Here is a 21263-nt window from a genome sequence, read left to right as displayed (position 1 = left end):
AAAAAAAAGATATACAAAAGAAACCAAAGATTAAATTAAAAGGAAAAAACAAAAAAGTAACAAAGAAAGAAAAGGAAAGAAATAAAAATTATAAAAAGTTAGGCAGTGAAAACAATTATTTCCACTCTGGTACTTCATCTACTGGGATCCCACCCTCCCCCTAGCCTGTGATCACCAGTGGTAGTATTTTGTGTGTCCTTCCCAGTTAATTTAAGCCTTTACCAGCAAATGTTTTCCTTCTCACAAAAAGTGGCATACAGTTCATGCTGTTTTATTTTATTTTATTTATTTTTTGTGTGTGTGGTATGCGGGCCTCTCACTGTTGCGGCCTCTCCTGTTGTGGAGCACAGGCTCCGGACGCGCAGGCTCAGCGGCCATGGCTCACGGGCCCAGCCGCTCCGCGGCATGTGGGATCTTCCTGGACCTGGGCATGAACCCTTGTCCCCTGCATTGGCAGGCAGACTCTCAACCACTGCGTCACCAGGGAAGCCCTGTTCATGCTGTTTTGTCCCTTGGTTCTTTTTCTTTCATTCAACAGAATTTCTTGGACATCTTTCCATATACACATCATTTCACACATTTACAAGTCCCTCTGTAGGATAAATTCCCGGAAGGAGAATTTCTGGGGGAAAAGGTTTACGCATTTGTGATTCTGATATTGCCAGATTGACTTACGTAGAGATTGTTGCAGTTTATAAGCCCCAAGTAATCTCCGAGGGTGTCCAGGCCTTAATTGTTGCTGGTTTCCAAGATGACTGCACTAGGCTTTCCTGCACGTGACTCCACAGCGTGTAGTGTGGTTGACCCCCCCCCCCAGGAGGCAGCTCCTTACCTCCCCATTACAGACTGCCCTGTTATGGCCTGAGGGAGGTTGACTGTGGCCAGACATCCTTTGCCCTCCAGGTCTCCCCTTCACCATTCTCTCTGGGCACCCGAGGGCTGCTTGCGGTTTCCCAAACATAAGTCACACCTCTACACTTTGGCCCACATCGTTCCCACCTCCTGCCCTGTCCACCCTCCATTCTCAGTCTGGAAAACTCTGACTCTTCCTTTAAGACTCAGCTTCAAGGTTGCCTCTGCAGAGGCCTCCCTGACCCTCCCAGGCAGAACCGGTCATTGCCCCCTTCCCCTGGGTGCCCTCCCACAGAACGCAGGCAGCTCCTCGCCATTCGAGCACATTTGCACCAGCCGGTGGGGTAACTGTCTGTTTACATGGCTCTGTCTCTCCAGCACCCAGCCCAGGCTGGACCCACACGTCCAACTCATCTGTGACTAAAATTAAACTTGCTGGAGAGGTAGGATGGCATGGAAAGGGCACAGGCGTGGGAGTCAGGCTGCTGTGACTCCATCCTCTGTCCAGTCCCCACTGCGCCAGCCCCAGCTCCCCCTCCTTGGCTGTGTTCTGACCACACTGACCTACACTCCTTTCCCACTCATGGCCCTTCACGTGCTATTCCAGCTGCTTAGAATGCCCTTCTCCCGACTCTTTCTCACCTCCAGTACCCACCTTAACTATCACCTCCTCCTGAGAAAGGCCTTCCTTGGCCCCTGAGTCTAAAGGCACGCTGCCCCCCATTCCTTTGTTCTCTGGTCATTCCCTTCACGGATTTACTACAATCCTGAGTCTCACTTTGATGTGTTGGTTTACCTGTTCGCTGCTTGTCTGCCCCGCTGTGACCCTAAAGTTCTTGAGGGCAGAGACTGTGGCTTATTCGCTGCCATGGGCCCAGAGCTAACATGGGGCCTGGCACATACTAGACACAACAGAAATCTTCAGCGACTGGATGAGGAATGAACAGAGGAACGGGTCCTGACCCCCACTCCACCACTTCCCAGCTTTGTCTGTAGATTAATTACCCTCTCTGAGGGGCTCCTCATTTGAAGATCAGGCCTTTTAAGTTGTGATGTGTATTGAAGATTGTGAAAAATGCCTGATCACATGAAGAGGCTCCATAAATGGTAGCTGTTATTTCTGAAGTTTTTCTTTCTTCTGAAAAATGCACCCTTTTTGGCCAGGTTTGGAGACCTTATTGCCCATCTTTTCTGTACTGAGGTGTAACGAATGTATAGAAAACTACATACAGCCATTTCTACATACATATGTATATCTACACACTCATGTAACCACCTCCCAAATTAAGAAGTAGAACATTCCAACACCCAGGAAAGTTTCCAGGTTAGCCTCCCCTCATCCCCTTCCCCCACCAATGGACTCCTCCCATTCTTTCCCTCTTCTCTTTGACCTGAGCTCATGGCATGTCCATTCTTCAAGCCGTTTCTGACTCATTCCTTTCCCCACTTCCATTCGTCTTCTGAGACCTTTCCTAGGAATTCTAGCTCTCCTGACTTCTCCTACCACCAAACCGGAGGTCTGCAAAGTAGGGAACATGCAACCCAGTGGAGTGCAAGATGGCCCAGCAGTTCCACTCCTATGTATATGCCTGAAAAAAACTGAAAACAGGTACTCAAACAAGTACATGTACATGCATGCTCACAGCAACACTATGCACAAGAGCTGAAAGATAGAAACAGCCCAAATGTCCATTGACGGATAATGGATAAACAAACTGTGGTATATACTTACATACTCAGCCATAAAAAGGAATGAAGTACTGCTATGTGCAGCCACGGGGATTAACTTTGAAAACATTATGCTAAGTGAAAGAAACCAGAGCAAAAGGTCACATATTATATGATTCCATTTATATGAAATATCCAGAACAGAGAAATCCATAGTGATAGAACACATAGTGGTGGTGGTCAGGGGCTGGGTGGGGATGGGAGGGGGAGAAACTGCTTAAAGGGTAAGGGGCTTTACTTTGGAGTGATGGAAATATTTTGGAAGTAGAGGTGGTGGTTGGATAACATTGTGAATGTACTAAATGCTACTGAGTTGTTTACTTTAAAATGGCTGATTCCGGGACTTCCCTGGTGGTCCAGAGGTTAAGCCTTTGCCTTCCAGTGCTGGGGACGCAGGTTCCATCCCTGGTTGGGGAACTAAGCTCCCACATGCTGCAGGGCAACTAAGCCTGCGTGCCACAACTACTGAGCCCACATGCCACAACTACTGAGCCTGAGCGCCACAACAAAAGATTCCACATGTTGCAATGAAGATCTTGCATGCTGCAACTAAGACACGATGCAGCCAAATAAAATAAAATTTTAAAAAATGGCTAATTTCATGTTATGTGTACTTCACCTCAATAAATTATTTTCGAAAAAATGAAGTAGCCACTCTTACTGGTGAGCTGGGAAGTTTGAATGAGGCACAGACTCCAACTTTCTAAGCTGTGAAGTACTGGGCAAATACCAGCTGGGGGTGGCTGAAGAAAGGAATGGCCTAGGGGTCGGCAAGTGTGGTTTGCTGCTCTGCCCTAAGCAGTAATGATAGGATGATAAGAGTTAACTATGATAATTACAGCTAACACTTCTATAATGTTTAATGTGAACCAGGCACTGTTCCAAGTGCTTTACATCTTAAACTCACTAAATCCTTACAACCCTTAATAGGTGAGTGCTATCGCTTTTTCATTACAGATGAGGAAACTGAGGAACTGAGGTTTAAATGACTTATCCAAGTCACGGATGAGGAAGGGGCAGAGTCCAAATTTGAACCTTGGCAGTCAGCCTCAACCCCCAGGCTCTGTGCTAAGTGCTTTTCATGTTTTATCTCATTTAATCCTGTGAGGTACGTATTATTGAGACAGGCTGGGACATGTGATCTGGGACCTGGGACCCTTTGCTGCAGTGCTTACACCTGGACAAAATACAAAGAAACTATAAGGGACTAAAAATAACTGCGTGCATGCAGTTGGGGCAAATTATAGAGAACAAGATACAAACGACCAAAAACCCAACTGTCGCTTCTGAGGTGTCGGGAGCAAAAGCAGGGTACTTCGCGTGCCCCCTGCACACAGCACCACGAGGGGGGTGGGCAGACCACCTAAGCACCGCATCCAGCCTGACTCTGGACCCGCCCCTACCCTCATCCCTTATAAGGAAACACCTCACCACCCACCTGGGGAGTGAGCTTGTTTTCACTCCCCCTTGCTGCAGCAGGGGACCCAATAAAGCCTTGCTTGAATTTCTTGTCTGGCCTCTGATCAATTTCTATTGATTAAGGAGGCCAAGAACCCTGGCAGGTAACATCATTATTCCTAATTAAAAAAAAAAAATCCCTTCATGGTCCCTACATGTTCAATGCCTTCCAGTCTTTCCCCTGCATTTATGTATATTTATGTGTATTTACATATTTATATATTATTTTATTATTATGTATTTATATATTTATGTATTTATATACAGGTCCACATACTCCTGTCATTATCTCCTCTTCATCTTCATTTCCCTCTATTTATTTTTTTTTAATATTTATTTATTTGGCTGTGTCCGGTCTTAGTTGCCACACGTGGGAATTTTCCTTGCGGCACGTGGGATCTTTCGTTGCGGCGCAGGCTTCTCTCTAGTTGTGGCATGCAGGCTTAGTTGCCCTGTCGCATGTGGGATCTAGCTCCCCGACCAGGGATGGAACCCGCGTCCCCTGCACTGGAAGGTGGATTCTTAACCACTGGACCACCAGGGAAGTCCCTTCATTTCCCTTTATACTGTACATATTACTACCTGAATTTATTATTTATGCTTTCTTTGGGTTTCCCATCTCTGCAAAACAGAGCTTTTGATTACTGTTGACTTCCCAATACCGAGAACAATGTGTGGTACACAATAGGCTTGCAATAAAAATTTAAATGAATGACTTGTACATGGTATTGGGTAGCTTTGTGTGCCTGTGTTTGAATGAATAAAATCATTCTGTACCTGTTCTACTTTTTAAAATTTAATGTCCTGGATTAAAAAAAAATCAGTACATAGATCTAGCTCATTCTTTTTTTTTTTTTTTTTTTCCCCCGTTGCGGAGCACAGGCTCCGGACGCGCAGGCTCAGCGGCCATGGCTCACGGGCCCAGCCGCTCCGCGGCATGTGGGATCTTCCCAGACCGGGGTACGAACTCGTGTCCTCTGCATCGGCAGGCGGACTCTCAACCACTGTGACACCAGGGAAGCCCTAGCTCATTCTTTTTAACAGATGGATATCCTGTACTGTGTAGCTAGCACACTTTATTTAACCTGTTTCCTATTTAATTAATCCACATTTTTTCCAGTGTTATCTCTAACACAAACAACATGGTAATAAACATCTTAGCAGGTGACTTTTTGTGCGTATGTGTACCTATTTCTCTAGCATGGGTGCCTAGAAGTGGACTTGCTGGGAGGAATACTATATACACTAAAATGTCCATAGATAACGCCGAATTGCCCTCCCGATATCCATTCCTGCCAGCGTTGGACGAAGGTACACAGCAGGTTTTCACACATCTTGCACCAGGCTGGATATTATCAGTCTTTTAAACTTTTTGCCAGTCTGACGGGGGAAAAGGAACCCTCAATTTACAGGTGAGGAAACTGAGACTCAGAGAAGTTTAGGGACTTTCCCGCATGATGGGTTGCGATTTGCCACTTGATGTGTCCGATTCCAGGGAGGACGGGCCAAAGGTGGACACGGTCCTCTATGCTATGCGTCCTCGGGCACGTCTGGTTATCTCTGGGCCTCGCGATGCCGGCAAGCTGACCTTCCTCCCCCCGCCAATTCTCAGGCTCCTTCGGGTCAGCCAAACCCTGGCCCTTCCCGATTGCCAACCCGGGCCAGGGAGGACCCGCCCTACTGCCTTCACGGCTCCGAAATGGCGACCGGCGAGATGGCAAGGCCACGCCCCTGGGAGGCGGGGCCTGAGTTCAGGCCAGAGCGATGGATACCCGAGCCAAATTTGAAGTCCGCCGCCAGGCGAGCTCGCGCAGAAGCAGAGAGCTGGTGGCGTCGCAGGTCGGGAGGAGGAGCATCGAGTGGAGGGCTCGCTTGCCGGGGCCGCCCGAAAGCGTCTTCAGTGCGGGCACTGGGGCCGCCATCTTAGATGGCGGGAGTAAGACGAGAAAGAGCGTGAGAAGCGAAGGCTTCCCTACCGCTCTTCTTGGGCCCTGAAGAGGGCCAGCTGGCCGGGCTTTGGGGTGTGTGCCCTGAGGTGCGGAGTGCGAGAGCGACGATGCGAGGGCTGCCCGGGGCCCCGTCCCCTGGGCTGGGGACGCGCCGAATGTGACCGCCTCCCGCTCCCTCGCCCGCCGCGGGGAGGAGGAGCGGACCAGACGCCACTGCCGGACGACTGGACACAGAGGCGGCCGGGCTCCCTCAGGTAGGCTGCAGGGCCGGGCCCGGGATGCCGGGGGAGCCGGGCGGCGGCGGGGCTGAGGGGGCCGGGTTCCCCGGAGGCCCGGCCAAGGCGGCGCTGACCGAGCGGCCCCGCGGCTGCCGGGCGGAGGGCCCGGGCCAGGCCGCTGTCACCCCGGGTGGCGCTGGGCGGGCGGGGGCTCTGGGGCCCGGTGTCATGGCCGGCGAGCCGAGTTCCCACATCCCCACTCAGGTTTCCTAGTGTTTTGGGGAAATGTGCCGGCACTACCCCTGTACCCGGTGTACATTCCTTATATTTTGGCCACGAGAAAAACCGCCCAGAGCTGTCTCGGATCTGTGTTGTCACTCAGATGGGCTAATGTTTTTTTGGCCGCGGAGTGGGGGACCCGGGCTTGCATCTTCTCTCAAGTTGACACCCTCTTCCGGAAGATGAGAGCAGTCAGGGACGGGAGGAGGAAATAGGTCGATGCCCCACCACAAAGGCATAGGGGCCTCCCCTTGGGTCTCAGGACTCTGCGGGTGCCTAATGAGACGTTTGTGGTGCTTATACTGACGATTGGCCCCGGGATGCCTTTGGAATGAAGATCCAGGGCTCTATGTGTGTGAAGTGAGAGCCTCCAGGACGCTTCAGTTCTGCAGCTGCAGAGGCTCTGCAGAGCTAGTCGATGCCCAGAGAGAGGAGTTTGGACATCAGGAGAGGCGAGGCGGCTCTGTTCATTCATTGTTCTCTTTCAAGGGCTCTGGGTGTGCCCCCCTGGTATTCATTCTCTGGTGGGAAGCATGATAGGGTCTCCTGTGTCTCCTCGAGATGTGGCCGGGTTCTAGAGGATCACCCAGTCTAAGTAGGGAATGGATTCAGCGCACGTTCATCATTTCTGCCTGATTCGTCCTCTCCGGGCTGGAGGGAGTCTGCCCTCTGTTAGCTCCCGAGGCATGAACGCTGTGCGCTGTGATTAGGATGGATTTACCAAGCGTCTTGGGAATTTGGAACAACTAGTTTTGCCTGGGGGAGTTGAGGAAGCTTGTAGACTGGAGGGGACTTTTGTGCTGAGGTTTGGGCTGATGAGTAAGTGCTCATCAGGTGAGGAGGAGGGGAGCGCATGCTAAGTTGAGGGAACAGCTGGTACAGAGGCACGGAGACGTGCAGGAGTTTGGGGAGCAGCAGCAAGCAGTCTGGGGTGCAGGAAGGAAGTGGTGGGAGATTAGGGTCTGAAACAAAAGTTGGCTAGCTTGTGAAGGATTTTGTTGAAGATAGTGAACTAGTTGATTTAATTGGGATTATTTTAAACGAGTGTTGCTGATTCTCTTTTCTTGCTGATAACTTTATTTCCTCCTTCTGTTGATGTTAAAGCTGATAGTAATTGCACAGATTGACTTTGTTAAACCCAGTTAAGAACATTTTGATACGGGCTTTATGTCACATGTTTTGTACTTGCATTGTGGTGAACGAACTGAACTCATATTCCTAGGGATTCTTGCAAACGTTTCTTCTAAAGTTACACTTGCTAACAAAAATGTTGATTTTATAAATGTAGTACACTCTACTAATACTACATTTTCAGTGGCTGTTGACAATGTAAACCATGCTCCCCAGTCATTTAGAAATTGGCAGATTATATGAAACATCTGAAAAATTGTAGAATGCAAGTGAGTATATTTTTAGTTAAGTAAATGTTTTATATAGTAAACTGTTTCTTTGGATTGATTCCGTGGATTCCAATTCTGTTATAAAGTCTTTAGCTCTATGAACATAATTTTCCCCAAAGATCTGTATTGTGATTAACGTTTATGCTAAAGTGATTATTATGGTATTAACGGACTTAATCTAGCAGTTCCTAAATCTTTCTTGGGTTGTAATGATTATATACCACTGGAGAACCTTTTGGCTTGTTTTCACCCTTATCACTTCAAGGGATAAGCTGTTGAAAATGCAACAGAGACAGTTTGACCCAGTTGAACACTGGATACTTGGGAAAATTAACCTGTTACTCTTTCTGTTGTAAAAGTTTATCTTTTAGGTATGCGGTGTTTGTGATCGTAAGTTGTAGTGGAACTGCTTAGTCTTGTTAAACTCTTGTCAAATAGTTTAAAAGATGTGCATGCCTTCAAAATAGAAGGCTTGAGTGAAATACATTAGAACATATTTTATGGGATTTGGTTTAGCAGAAGAAAACAGTGAGAAGCAGGTTAAGCTGGTCACTTATGATGAAAAGTATCTAAAAGATGAAATGGAGAAAGGTTAAACATTAAGTATTGTATTATAACTGCTTTGAGACTGGTTGCTTTTAGTTTAAAACATGCCGTCTGTGAAATCCAAAGATGAAACAACTTCTTGGAAGTTGAATTTGACTTTTCCAGAAGCACCAGATTATTTATTAAATGGAAAATATAATTAATAACTTGAAATTACTATTTCAAATAGCCTGTTAGTAGTAGGTGCATGATTCTATCACATTTTAATTCCAGGTAAAACTTTGTTAATAACCTATTGCTTAAAGTAGAAAAATGTTACATTGGAGAGTGCTTTTGTTTGCATGTTAACATAGTAGGCCATATATAATAATCCTGGTCTTGGGAGGAGCTTGTTAGCCAAACAGCATGCCTTAATGTTGACTTGCAGAAGAGAATTTTAAATATTGCCTTTGAAAGGCAGTGGACTAATGTTACAGCGGGATGGGGCTTAATGAAACCACAAAATCGAGCTTTGACTTATTAAAAGGTCTTCTGTTTTTTAAATTGTGCGTGTCATGGATGTCAGTTCTCCATAACAAATGTCTGTAGTTGGAAAATTGCTCACCTCGGCTAAATTAATTGGGAAATCCAAAGAACACTTGGGTTCATTTAGGATAAGGTTGTTTAGGATTTAGGTTGGGGTGTGTGTGTGAGAGTGTGTTTATATCTATGTATGTGTATGGATGTATAAGAATGCTTATTTGCTAAACTGACCAGGTTGAAAATGTGATACTAGATATTTGTGTTATAATTCACTTAGTATTTCTGGTATAGGGCTTAACTACCTTGCCTGTAATCCTCAGGATAGTAATGTCTGGGTATTGCCTTAAAGTTGTGAGTAAAAATTCCTTAATTACATATCAAAATTTTCATCTTCATTTTACGGTGGTTGAGTCATTCTGTTCCTCCTTTTCTCCCAGAATACCTGTGTAGCTTGCAATGATTTTAATAGTTAACTTCAGATCTGTTAGCTTTTCTTCTAAAACTACTCCTAGAATGTCAGTTTAACCAAGGAAAATGTCAAACGGGTGTTGTTCCTTTGTTACTGGTTTTGGCCCAGGCTATCTCAAGTCTCTTTGGCAAATCACTCAAGAAGTGTGTTAATTGCTTCACATTCCAATCAGTGTACATAGTTTTTCTTAGGAACACTTGACACAGAGTTTTATTTTTAGATCAGATTCTAAGGGATTTTACTGGGTGGGGATTAACAACCCTAAAACTAGTTTGGAATCAAAACCTTTGTGATTTAGAGACTGTTTACATTTTTGGTTAATGAATGGGAAGCTGCAGGCAATGACAGTGTTTTAGGGAACCAAATATGTCTAATTGCTTCTGAGGACCCTTGTAGACTCTACCGATGACATCTTTCTACCTGTTGGGTTCCACTTACTATGATCCAGTAGGAAGATAAGTACATCTTTACTGTTGTAGTCAAGATGTTGTCTCCTATTTATTTTCTTCCAGCCTGCTAGGGAAGGCAAAAGTAGTCTGATTTCTTTGAAGCTACTTCTTTCTAGGCATCATATTTGGACAAAGTATTTACCTTTCTCCACCCGTAAACATTTCTGATGGAAGAATCAGGGTAGTTAATGTTTTAACTTTGTTAATAGGTCTTTAAAGTTATGACATTCATAATCTGGGTTTTATGGAGGCATACTTTTCAATCTCGGATCGCTTTTAACATCTGTCCTTTACCTAGGTTTGGGGTAGATGAAATACTGAGTTTTCCTTAGAACATGATTCTTGTTCTGTGTGGCAAATCTCATTAGGAAGCTCAGAGTTTTTGGGAGAGGCATTTCCCTGGATCCAGATAGATCATTCAGAAAGGAACTCCCATTTGCATTTAAGGAAGTTTGTTTACAGTAGAAAAAACTAGAAAAAGTTCAAATGTACAACAATGATAAAATGATTAAGTAAACTGTGGTACAGCCACTTATGGGGCCCTATGCTTTTCACTAACTGTGGCGTATATGAAGCATTTATGACGCGGGAAATGCTATATCCAAATGATTACAGTTGTGTTAAAAAACGAAACAGTACAGTGGAATACTACTCAGTAATAAAAAGGAATGATGTACTGGTACATTCTCCAACATGTATAAACCTTGCAAACATTATATTAAATGAAAGAAGCTATTTAGAAAAGGCCACATATTGTATGATTCCTTTTATATGAAGTGTCCAGAATAGGCAAATCTGCAGAGAAAGTAGATTAGTGCTTGCCAGTGGCTGGAGGGAGTGGGCAATGGGGAGTGACTGTGAGAGGGGTTTCTTTTTTGAAGTATTGAAAATTTTCTAAAATTGTGGAGGTGAATGCACAACCCTGTGAGTATAATAAAAGCCATTGAATTGTACACTTTAAATGGGTGAGGTGTATGGTATGTAAATTATATCTCAAGCTTTTTAAAAAAACTCAAAACCTACCCATAGGAAGAAAACACATGTAGATGTTAACAGTGGTTGTTAAACAGTAGAAATATGGATAATGTTCCTCTTTATACTCTTCATATTCTCTGAATATATTGGCTTATAATAGAAAAATACATATAATAAAGTTAAATTCTATTCGTGGTGTGGGCCTTTATGTCCCTCCAAACCATTCAGTCACTCTCAGATTACACTGACAACTATATTTTTGAGCTTCTTTCACCTGTTTTCTACTTCCTCCAGATTAGTTCAGGCTTTTATGCTGTATTTGCCTTGACTGTTGTTAGAACTTCTGAATTGAACTTCTTTTTCGTATTTTTTCCCATGCCAGTACAGTTTTCACATTATTGCCAGATTCACTTTTTAAATGTGTAGAATCTTAAAAATTGAGTTTCATTAATTTTTTGTATAGATAGTACAGTCACATGCTACAAAATTCAAAGAATACAGAAAGTTATGCTGTGCAGAGTAATTCTGCTTTCCCCTTTGTTTCCCAGATACCCAGCTTTTTTTCATGGAGGGAAATATGTTATGGGGTTCTTATGTTTCCTGTTTTGTGATGATACAAGAATATTCAAGCGTAGATGTGCTGGCCTTACTTCCTTTGGCAAATTGTCCAAGAGTCTCCATTGCTTTTCAGACTAAGCATACAGTTCTTGCTTCTATGTCTTGCTAATGTGGATTCCTCTTACTATCTTCAGTGGAATTCAGAAGCCATTTTTTTTTTAGCACCTAAGTGGGTGCAGAAGGCTAGTGTGGTGGAGGGTGAATTAGGCAAGTTCCTGCCTTCAGCGACCTTATCTAATGAGGAGAGATTCACAGATTTCCTCACTTTTACCTGTTCCTCTTTTAAGAGTCATTTTGAACACCATCTTCTAAATATCATTTCCCGATCTTTTTCTCTTCTTCTCACTCATTGTTTCCTTCTTTGAACCCCACCTTAAAACCCTTGCATTTATTTTTCTTATGGTCTTTATCATATAGTCATTTGTGAGCTTATCATCCCATTAGGTTATCAACTCAAATTAATGCTTTCTAGTCAATGTGCAAGTCCTTCTTTATTGATATTTGTGAAAAAATTTGAGAGGCTGAGGGACCAGGCCTGTGTGCTTTGGTGAAAGTATTGAATCTAAATTACCACATTTAATATTAGGTTTTATAATAAGACCTTTTATTTAAACTTAACAGGGTTTCTGTATGTACTTTTCGGTACTATGCACTGTAGACTTTATATGTATTTATTGTGACGTATTGATATTTTATTAAAGTGTTTGTTTACCTCTCATCTTTTCTTGGAGGACTGTATCTTAATCATCTTTGAATACCCAGGGTTTAGCACAGTGGCTGGCCCCCCTGATTTCAGTTCAATTTGTTGAATGTAAGGTGCTAAATGATGTTTATTGAATTGAATTTTTTGTATAGATGTCTTACATCTCTGGCTAAACTTAAGCTCCTTAGAGCTGAGCCATGTCTTATTTATAAATCTCTAGTTCTTAAAACTTTCTCTTGATTATGTAATAAACATTAATTGCATGAGTAGAGATTCACAGGTTAATCACCTGTGGATTTAGTTCCTTCCTACTGCCCACCACACAAATGCTTACAATTAAAAGGGTATACTACTTATTAAACTCATACTCAGAACTTTGTAACTTAGACATCTGTCGGAGGAATTACCGTGTCTGTTTTGCTTTATCAGTAGAGTGCTCTGGGTTCTCACTGCCAGCTCCTTGAGGACATTTGCCTGCTTTGGCAGCTCACTCATTGGTTCAAGCCACTCTTGCCATACTGGCTATTTTCTTCTGCATTCATAGGCTTTATACGTGGAGGAAAGTTTCAGCCAGAGAGAATGAGGGGATAAATGATACTCTTCTGCCTTCCTTGATCTTAGTCTGGACTGGAATTAGAGAAGTGTGAATGTGAGAATAGATATGTCCTTCACGACTAGTATTTATCTAGCTGTCTGACAATGCAAAATGGACCCTTTCGGCTTTTTTTGGGGGTGGTGGCGGTGGTGGTGGTAACTTATACAAAATATAAAATATACCGTTTTAACCATATTTAAGTGTATTACTCAGTGGCATTAAGTGCATTCATAGTGTTGTGCAGCCATGACCACTAATCTTTTTCCAGAACTTTTTCATCATCCCAAACAGGAGAACTCTGTAACAATTATAGAATAACTCCTCATTCCTCCCTACCTCCACCCTCTGGTAAACTCTGTTCTACTTTCTCTCTGTGAATTTGCCTAGTCCAAGTATCTCATATAAGGGGAATCACACAATATTTATAATTTTGTATCTGGTTTATTTCACTTACTGTGTTTTCAGGGTTCGTCCATATTATATTGTGTGTGAGAATTTTATTCCTTTTTGTGGTTGAATAATATTCCATTATGTGTGTGTGTGTATGTGTGTATGTGTATGCTCCCATGTGTGCACACATAAAATATTTTATTTATCCATTCAATAGTTGATGGGCTCTTGGGTTCCACCTTTTGGCTTTTGTGAATATTGATGCTATGAACACTGGTTTACAGGTATCTATTTGAATCTCTGCTTTTATTTCTTTTTAGTATATACCCAGGAGTGGAATTGCTGATCATATGGTAATTCTGTTTAACCTTTTGAGGAACTGCCAAATTATTTTCCACAGCAACTGAACGATTATATATTCCCACCAGCAATGTATGAGAGTTGCAACTTCTCTGCATCCTTGCTAACACTTGTTATTTTCTGTTTTTTGATAGTAACTGTCCTAATGGATGTGAAGTGGCTCTAGGCTTTTTTCTCACTGCTGATTAGATCGAATGGTCAAACCAGAAGGTTAGGAAGTTGGCTGTATTTGCATCGCATGGACTTTTTCCTTCCTTATAAATGTATTTGTATACAATGTTCTTGAAAGAGATAAATTAATTACACAATTAGTGACTCACTTTTTGAAAAAAAAAGTTTTTTGTTAAGCTGGTATATACAGTTGTTGTAGTTACCTTCTTTGTACCCTCATTCCCCCCTACTTTTTTTTTCTTTAATTTTCTTGGCGGCCGCGTGGCATGTGGGATCTTAGCTCCCCAACCAGGGATCAGACCCGAGCTCCTTGCATTGGAAGCGAGGAGTCTTACACTGGACCGCCAGGGAGGTCCCTACCCTCATCCCCTTTTAATCTAAAATGTATTCAGTTAACCTGTAAAAGGTGATTTCAGTTAATCCTGGGTGGTAAGATATAGTAAGTGAAAAAAGTAGGGTACTAAAATATGTACAATAAGACTCCATTTTTATAAAGAAAAACATTTACATGCGTCTATTAAAATGCTACCCCTTCAAGTTCAAATACTACAATGAAATCATTCTTTAGTGTCTACCTCTTCCTCCACTTGAGCTATAAGTGACCTTTCCATGCTCCAAATTCTTATAGTTTTCTTAAGAAGTTACGCCTCTCCGCCCCATCACCACACCAAAAAAAGCTGTCACACACAAAAAAGCTGTCACATCTTGTTGTAGGCCTCTTTGTCATCCTGAAAGCTCATAGCACATAGTCTTTGGGAAATGATGATTTTTTTTTCTTCTACTTTAAAAACTCTTGGAAGGCAAGGTCTGTCTTTCTGAACTTTATATTCTTCGAAGCAATTAGCAGTTGAAATAGATTCTTAGAAATTGTTAAATGATAGTGCTCCTTATACTTTTCCACTCAGTTCTCTGCCAGGTTGCAGTATACAGAGAGGCATTCTGGTTCTTTAGATTGTATATATCAGTACTTTTATGTGGTAGATAGTGATTCAATATCCATGGAAAAGAATTAGGGTAAATATTGTAATTATAGCTTTTCTCCATTAATATTTTATTCTGATATTTAAGCATCTAATTTTGTGCGAGGTACTATACTGGATGATGGAGTATAACAAGATGTAGGAAATGCGTATAGTTCTTTTCCTTAAGGCATTCAGACTTTGGTGTATAATTACATAGGTTACATTTTCGTATTTTGTTTTTTTGCTCCTGTGGCAAAGTAGCTGGGTATAATTTAGGGCTTTATGATTCAATGGTCTAATTTACAGAGAAAACTTCTGCACATTTCCTTGTTTTAAGAAGATTATTCTTGAAAAGTTGATTTAAAATATTTTCTGGGAAACAAGTGATACTATCAGTTTTACAGGTATACCTTATTGTAATTGTTACTAGTTCTTAAAACAAGCAAGGTGATTGATTACCTTTGGGGGTATCATTGAAGAGTAGGGAATCTTTCTGTGTATGAAAGCCATTGACTCCAGAGTGAATTGTAGGAGAAATGGCCGAATCAGATGGTTACTTCTTGAAATAGCTTTGGCAAGATTGTAAACCTGGAGGAGTACCTCCTATCTTGAGGATAAATCTCAGTGTCTGTCCAATTGAGAGATGCTAGTGTGCAGCATAGTGGATTCACTTATTTTATATTTCATGTCTTTATTTTTGAGGAAAGCTAATGCTGTTTTTTAAGTCACTTGTTAATTATGCAGGACTTGCCACTGAAATTGATGCCTTTTATGTGGAACAGAAATTATTGGTACAAGGTTAAGACAGTGTTTTCAGGCATTAACTTATTAGCAGGATGAGATGTCTGCGTGTTTTTTTTTTTTTTTTGCGGTACGCGGGCCTCTGACTGCTGTGGCCTCTCCCGTTGCGGAGCACAGGCTCCGGACGCGCAGGCTCAGCGGCCATGGCTCATGGGCCCAGCCACTCCGCGGCATGTGGGATCCTTCCGGAACGGGGCATGAACCTGTGTCCCCTGCATCGGCAGGCGGACTCTAAACCACTGCGCCACCAGGGAAGCCCCTCTGCGTGGTTTTTATTTCCTCTCCATCCCCTTCCACTGACTAGGCGTTTTTTACTTCATTATTACCCAGCCATCAAAATGATCATTCCTAAACCATATTTTATTTGTGCATTGATGTATTTTCATGCTTGTGTTAATGGTTTTACTTTGTAAATGGCTCTTTTCATTTAAAAATGAGCAGTTGCTGCCTAAATGAAGAAGCAGTGACTGATTTGGAGATGAAAAGTAAAACTTGGGTTAAAAAAGAGTTCAGACAAAGTGACTTAAAATGAAAATAATGAAAAAGTAAGAGTTAAAAATAAAATTGGCTCCAGATGTCTTTCATTGTGGAACTGATTGCTTTAACATAATTGTTTGGACTAGCTGATTAACTTGTTTTGAAATTAATTATCCTTTTAAAAAGTTAGACTCTTTTCTAAACTCCGGTGGCCCTGCTTGCTAACTATTAGAAGGGTAGAGTATCACATTTTTTCATGTTTGTGTATGCTGGCCAGTCATCTGATGAAGTTACCAGTTTGTGGTCAGAAATTGAGAAAGAGGGGTGAGAAAACTCAAAATATTGACACACACACCACCTTGCAGTGCATCAGAGTGCCCTTTTGAACTGGTTGGGAAACTGTAGTTAAGCCATTTCCAAATTAGACGTATTATTGTTTCCTAGCTTGGACAAGACGACATTTTATTTAAGTGTTTGAGCGTTTCTGTTCAGCAGAAACTTTTTATGTGTGAGGGTGGGTTTTTTCCAGTGTTGCGTGACCAGCTGAATTAAAACAAAACAAAACAAAACACTTAATCCTTAAAGGAAGCTTAGAGTAATCTTGAAAAATTGATCACCCAGTCTCTCAGATGGACCAAGGCTGGATTGAACAAAGGGATGAGCTTAAAGGAGAAATGAAGAGTGAAGTCGCATTATAAATACATTAAAATACGAGTAGGAAATTCCCTGGCGATCCAGTGGTTCGGACTCTTGCTCTCTCACTGCCCAGTGTTCAGTCCCTGGTCAAGGAGCTAAGATCCCGGAAGCCACCTGGTGCGGCAAAAACAAACAAAACAACCAAACAAAAAACGAGTATTCATCTGTGTTTTTGCCCTGCCAAAAAAAGTGTTTTAATAATGCAGGCAATTTTAGCCACCATTCCTCATACTGAGTCTATGTTCTTGTGAGATTTTGATTGCAGTTGAAGAAAGTGAATCTATTCTTTTGTCATTCTCAATCCTCCCAAGCCTTATAGTTTGACCATCTCACAATTGAGTGTGATTGTTATGTCTAAAGATACATTTTTAAAAAAAGGTCTGTAAAGATAATAGCTTACCTTTGTTGACTTAACTACTATATGCCAGGTTCTTCTGAGAGTTTTACCTTAATTCATTTTTTTTCTTTTTCTTTTAATAAATGTATTTATTTATTTTTGGCTGTGTTGGGTCTTTGTTTCTGTGCGAGGGCTTTCTCCAGTTGTGGCGAGCGGAGGCCACTCTTCATCACGGTGCGCGGGCCTCTCACTGTCACGGCCTCTCCCGTTATGGAGCACAGGCTCCAGACGCGCAGGCTCAGTAGTTGTGGCTCACGGGCTTAGTTGCTCCGCGGAATGTGGGATCTTCCCAGACCAGGGCCCGAACCCGTGTCCCCTGCATTGGCAGGCAGATTCTTAACCACTGCGCCACCAGGGAAGCCCTACCTTAATTCATTTAATCTTCCCATCAGCCTGAAGATGTAGGTACATTGTGATCCTTATTTTAAAGAGGAAGAAACACAGAGACAGATGGAGTAAATACCCTAAATACAGGCCATCTACTTAAGGAGAGATTAGAGAGAGAGATTTTCTGGGTTAGTTTTGACTTCATCCTACATCCTATCAGCACCTTAGAGTTTAAATTCTAGATGTGATGCAAACTTACTGTTTTTGTTAGGTTTCTGGGAATGCCGTCTGCCTTATAATTTTCTTTATGACTTAGAGTAGTTCCATTTCCTTCTTATAGGCCTTAGATGATTAACCCCACTTCATCCCTGTATTACTTCTTCATCTAAATTATAAATTTATTGAGGGCCGGGATCAAGTCTTAATCAAATTGGCCTCTCCCAAGTACTTACTTTTCATAGAGCCTTCAGAGGTATCCCTTCTGAAGAGTTGTCTTTCCTAAACTTTTTTTGACTTGAGTAGAAATAATTACTTCCATTACTTTTTTTCTGTAAGATGATAAGGAATCAGTTTGTTATGACTTTGTATGTGAAAACTTTTCTTCAAATCTTACATATTTAATTTAGGGATTTAGTTTAAAATAGCACTTTACGAAGTATTCTTCTTGGGGCTTCCCTGGTGGTGCAGTGGTTAAGAATCTGCCTGCCAATGCAGAGGACACCGGTTCCAGCCCTGGTCCGGGAGGATCCCACATCCATGGAGCAACTAAGCCCGTGTGTCACAACTACTGAGTCCGTGTGCCACAACTACTGAAGCCTGCGCGCCTAGAGCCGGTGCTCCGCAACAAGAGAAGCCACCGCAGTAAGAAGCCCGTGCACCGCAACAAAGAGTAGCCCCTGCTCAATGCAACTAAAGAAAGCCCACATGCAGCAATGAAGACCTAATGCAGCCAAAAATAAATTAAAAAAAAAAAAGTATTCTTCTTTCCAAAATGTGTTTCTCTCCACCACTAATCAATGTTTCATAAAGTTCTAGGAACTTTTAATCACTTGTATAAAACAATTGTGGGCTCACACTGAAGCCTTTAAAGTTTGGAGTGATTGGGGATACCTGTCTAATGTTTTATCTTAAACATTTACCATTTAATGGGGAGACTTCCCTCTCTGGAAAGTTTTCTGTGCAAATTTTGCCAGTTCTTATGAGAATGTTTAAGATGCTTAGAATTTTATATGATAGGTAATACTCTGAAGAGTGAGCTTAGTGGAAAGATTTCTGAAATGATTTGTTGGCTTTTGTAATTTTTAAAGATTCATTAGACGATTAAGTAATCAAAACTGAGTAGACACAAGTCTTTGGAATAGTGTTAGTGTTCTGATCAGAATGGCTGTTGGAGTTATTAAAAATCAATGAACTAAGTTTATTTCATTGCTACCATTTCTCCTACTCTATACTCTTAGCCTATTTTCTAATTTTCTGATTTACCAGGAAGATACAGAGTTAGAATATTTTAATTAACTGATTAAAATATAAATTGACAAATACTTCAGATAAAGTTGTATACTATATATAGTTAATAGAGCTACTTCTAACTGTATTTTACTTAAAGAACAGTGAAAGAGGGTATTTTACATGTCTTTTAAGCATTGTCACTGTAAGTTGTACATAGCATTTGATTTATCTCTCTTTGATAGTAAATCTTGTCTAATTTCTCCTATCATGGGGAAAAAAATAGGCTTTTTGAGGAAATGATAAATCCAAGCAGAGAGAGAGGTGTTTTCCAAAAAGTTACATTGGTTAATTGTAGGTAATTTAGGAGCGTGCCGATGTTACTCACAGGTTCCGAGTTATAGACTAATGGGTAAAGTATCTGGAATTATTACTCCGTGCAGTCTCTGCAGAGGATCTCTGGGAATATGGAGACAATTTGCAAAGATCAGATGAACAAGATAGCATATGGCCAGTGTTATTCCCCCAAGTAATGTGAGAGCTTAACAGTTGATCTGTATTTTGCAACCTGGGACTTAATTTTGGAAGACAGTACCAGTAGCGGTTAAGAGCTTTAGGCTTTTAACTCAGAAAAACCCAGGCTGGAGGTGTAAGGGCTATCTAGAAGAGTTCCTGATTGTTGTATATCATGATAATAGGGAACATTTACTGTCTCAGGCCAACACTGTGTGTTTCACGTGTTATTTAACTCTCACATATTATAAAACATGCTGAGTAGAGGAGAATGAAATACAAGTAAATCTTAAGTTTAGGTGTCGTAAATCAAAGGCTATTTAAAACTATAGACACCATAGTGGATTCAGGTCAGTTATACCAGTCGTAGTCTTTTAAAGCTCTTGCTACCAGTTCCTCCTCCTCCTTTCTCTGCTTTCAAACCAAGGAGAAACTCACAGCAGCTAGATAATATTACAGCAGAATTTTAACTCTAGGGCAGTGCCCAGGTTATTTTGATGTATAGGAATTCTTTTGTATTGACTAATCTTCAGAAATAGTGAGTCATGGTTTGTAGTTCAGCAGTCTTCTAATTACATGGAGATTTTATTTTATCTAAGCTGTATTTATTACCAACTCTGGGGAGAAAAATTTTGGATTGAAGATAAAGAAGAATGACTTAAAGGCAATTTACAAGACCAGTGCTCTAACCCCTGAGCTACAGAGCTGTAAAAAGCAATTTAGACTTCATTATTTTTGTCTTAAATAAGAGTTAGCTTTCTGAATAAAAGATTATATATTATATAATATATTTCATACATTATTATATATTATATATTATTATTATATATTTCATACATTCTCTATTCTGTATCATTTAGTGGATAAGAAGAAAGGTCATGTGAGAAAAAGCATTAGTAATACAACCGCTCTAAGGTAAACCATTTATTATTTAGAAATGACATAAAAATCTCTTAAATATGAAGCAAATTTAAATTGCTTATGATATACAAAACATATTTTCCTTTCTTCCACATACAGGTCTGATGGATCACTTATAAACAATAAACAGTAATTATTTCAAAGTAGTATAATAGTAACAATGTTAAATGATTATTTTTTGTGTTTTAAATCAGTGTGTTAAAATAGAGCTGTAATTTAAGAGTCTGAGGACCTGAATTGTTTGTTTTGCTTCCCTTACTGTCACTAGATCTTTTGAACTTCACATTTTCTTTATTTACAAAGAGGAATAATACCTGCTTTTAGTCTGTTTAATTCTAACAGCACTATGAGATAGTGGAGAGGAATAAACTGTAAAGTTCTGTAAAATTTTAAGTTGTCCTGTTTGAAGTAAACTATCTGCAATCAATCTCAACCACAGAATGCATTGCTGCATTCTCAGAAACTAGAGTTTAGGTAGATTAAGAATTTCTTTAAAATCTCATTCAACGCCAAAGTGCTAGCTGCCATAGGTGTTTTTTGCTCTACCACTTTAATATTTTTGAGTGAAATAAAAGATAGTAGTATTTGAATAAAAACTCAAAAGTGAGGGCTTTTTGTAGATTAATTTTAAATGCTGATTTGCCGAGGCATTTTGAAGAAAATTCAGAATGTCTCTGTGTGAAAATACTTATATTTTGTGTGTGTGTGTGTGTGTGTGTTTCCCTAGTCAGGAGGGGATAGTAAAATTTATTTGGCTGTTTGGCTTGGCTGAGGTAGGGAGAGGGTGAAACAAAGTCAACCTTAGCCCCAAGTTTGCCCAACTGCCTCTTGACTCTTTTAGGCAGAAGTTTTAGGACTTTTTGATTCTTGCACAGCACACTGAACTCCTGAAGAGCTTCCTGAATTAATCAGGGTTGTTATAATTGGTTTTTCTTACCATGGTCCAAAGGTGTCTAACCCTTCGGGAGAGTAACTGTGACAAGACAATGGATGAGGAATGTTGAGTGAGTGCTCTGCTGAGGTATCTCCAGAAGTTGATAG

General features: G+C 41.3%; 1 protein-coding gene across 2 annotated transcripts in view; it reads left to right on the top strand.

Annotated features, from left to right (window-relative positions):
- The first annotated feature begins 5922 nt into the window (after window positions 1-5922).
- Window positions 5923-21263, top strand: part of RAF1 (Raf-1 proto-oncogene, serine/threonine kinase) — a 77180-nt gene continuing 61839 nt past the window's right edge. For both annotated transcript variants that reach the window (XM_089919732.1, XM_022562800.2), the window contains exon 1: window positions 5923-6241. The gene's annotated coding sequence lies outside the window, so the exon portion shown is untranslated. The remainder of the gene's footprint in view (window positions 6242-21263) is intronic.

Source organism: Delphinapterus leucas, chromosome 10 (genome assembly GCF_059928025.1).
Source record: "Delphinapterus leucas isolate spDelLeu-1000000601 "Yukka" chromosome 10, BTC_Dleu_Yukka2, whole genome shotgun sequence".
Taxonomy (NCBI): Eukaryota; Metazoa; Chordata; class Mammalia; order Artiodactyla; family Monodontidae; genus Delphinapterus; species Delphinapterus leucas.
Note: the sequence above shows the minus strand (reverse complement) of the source record. Positions and strands in the feature narration are given on the sequence as shown.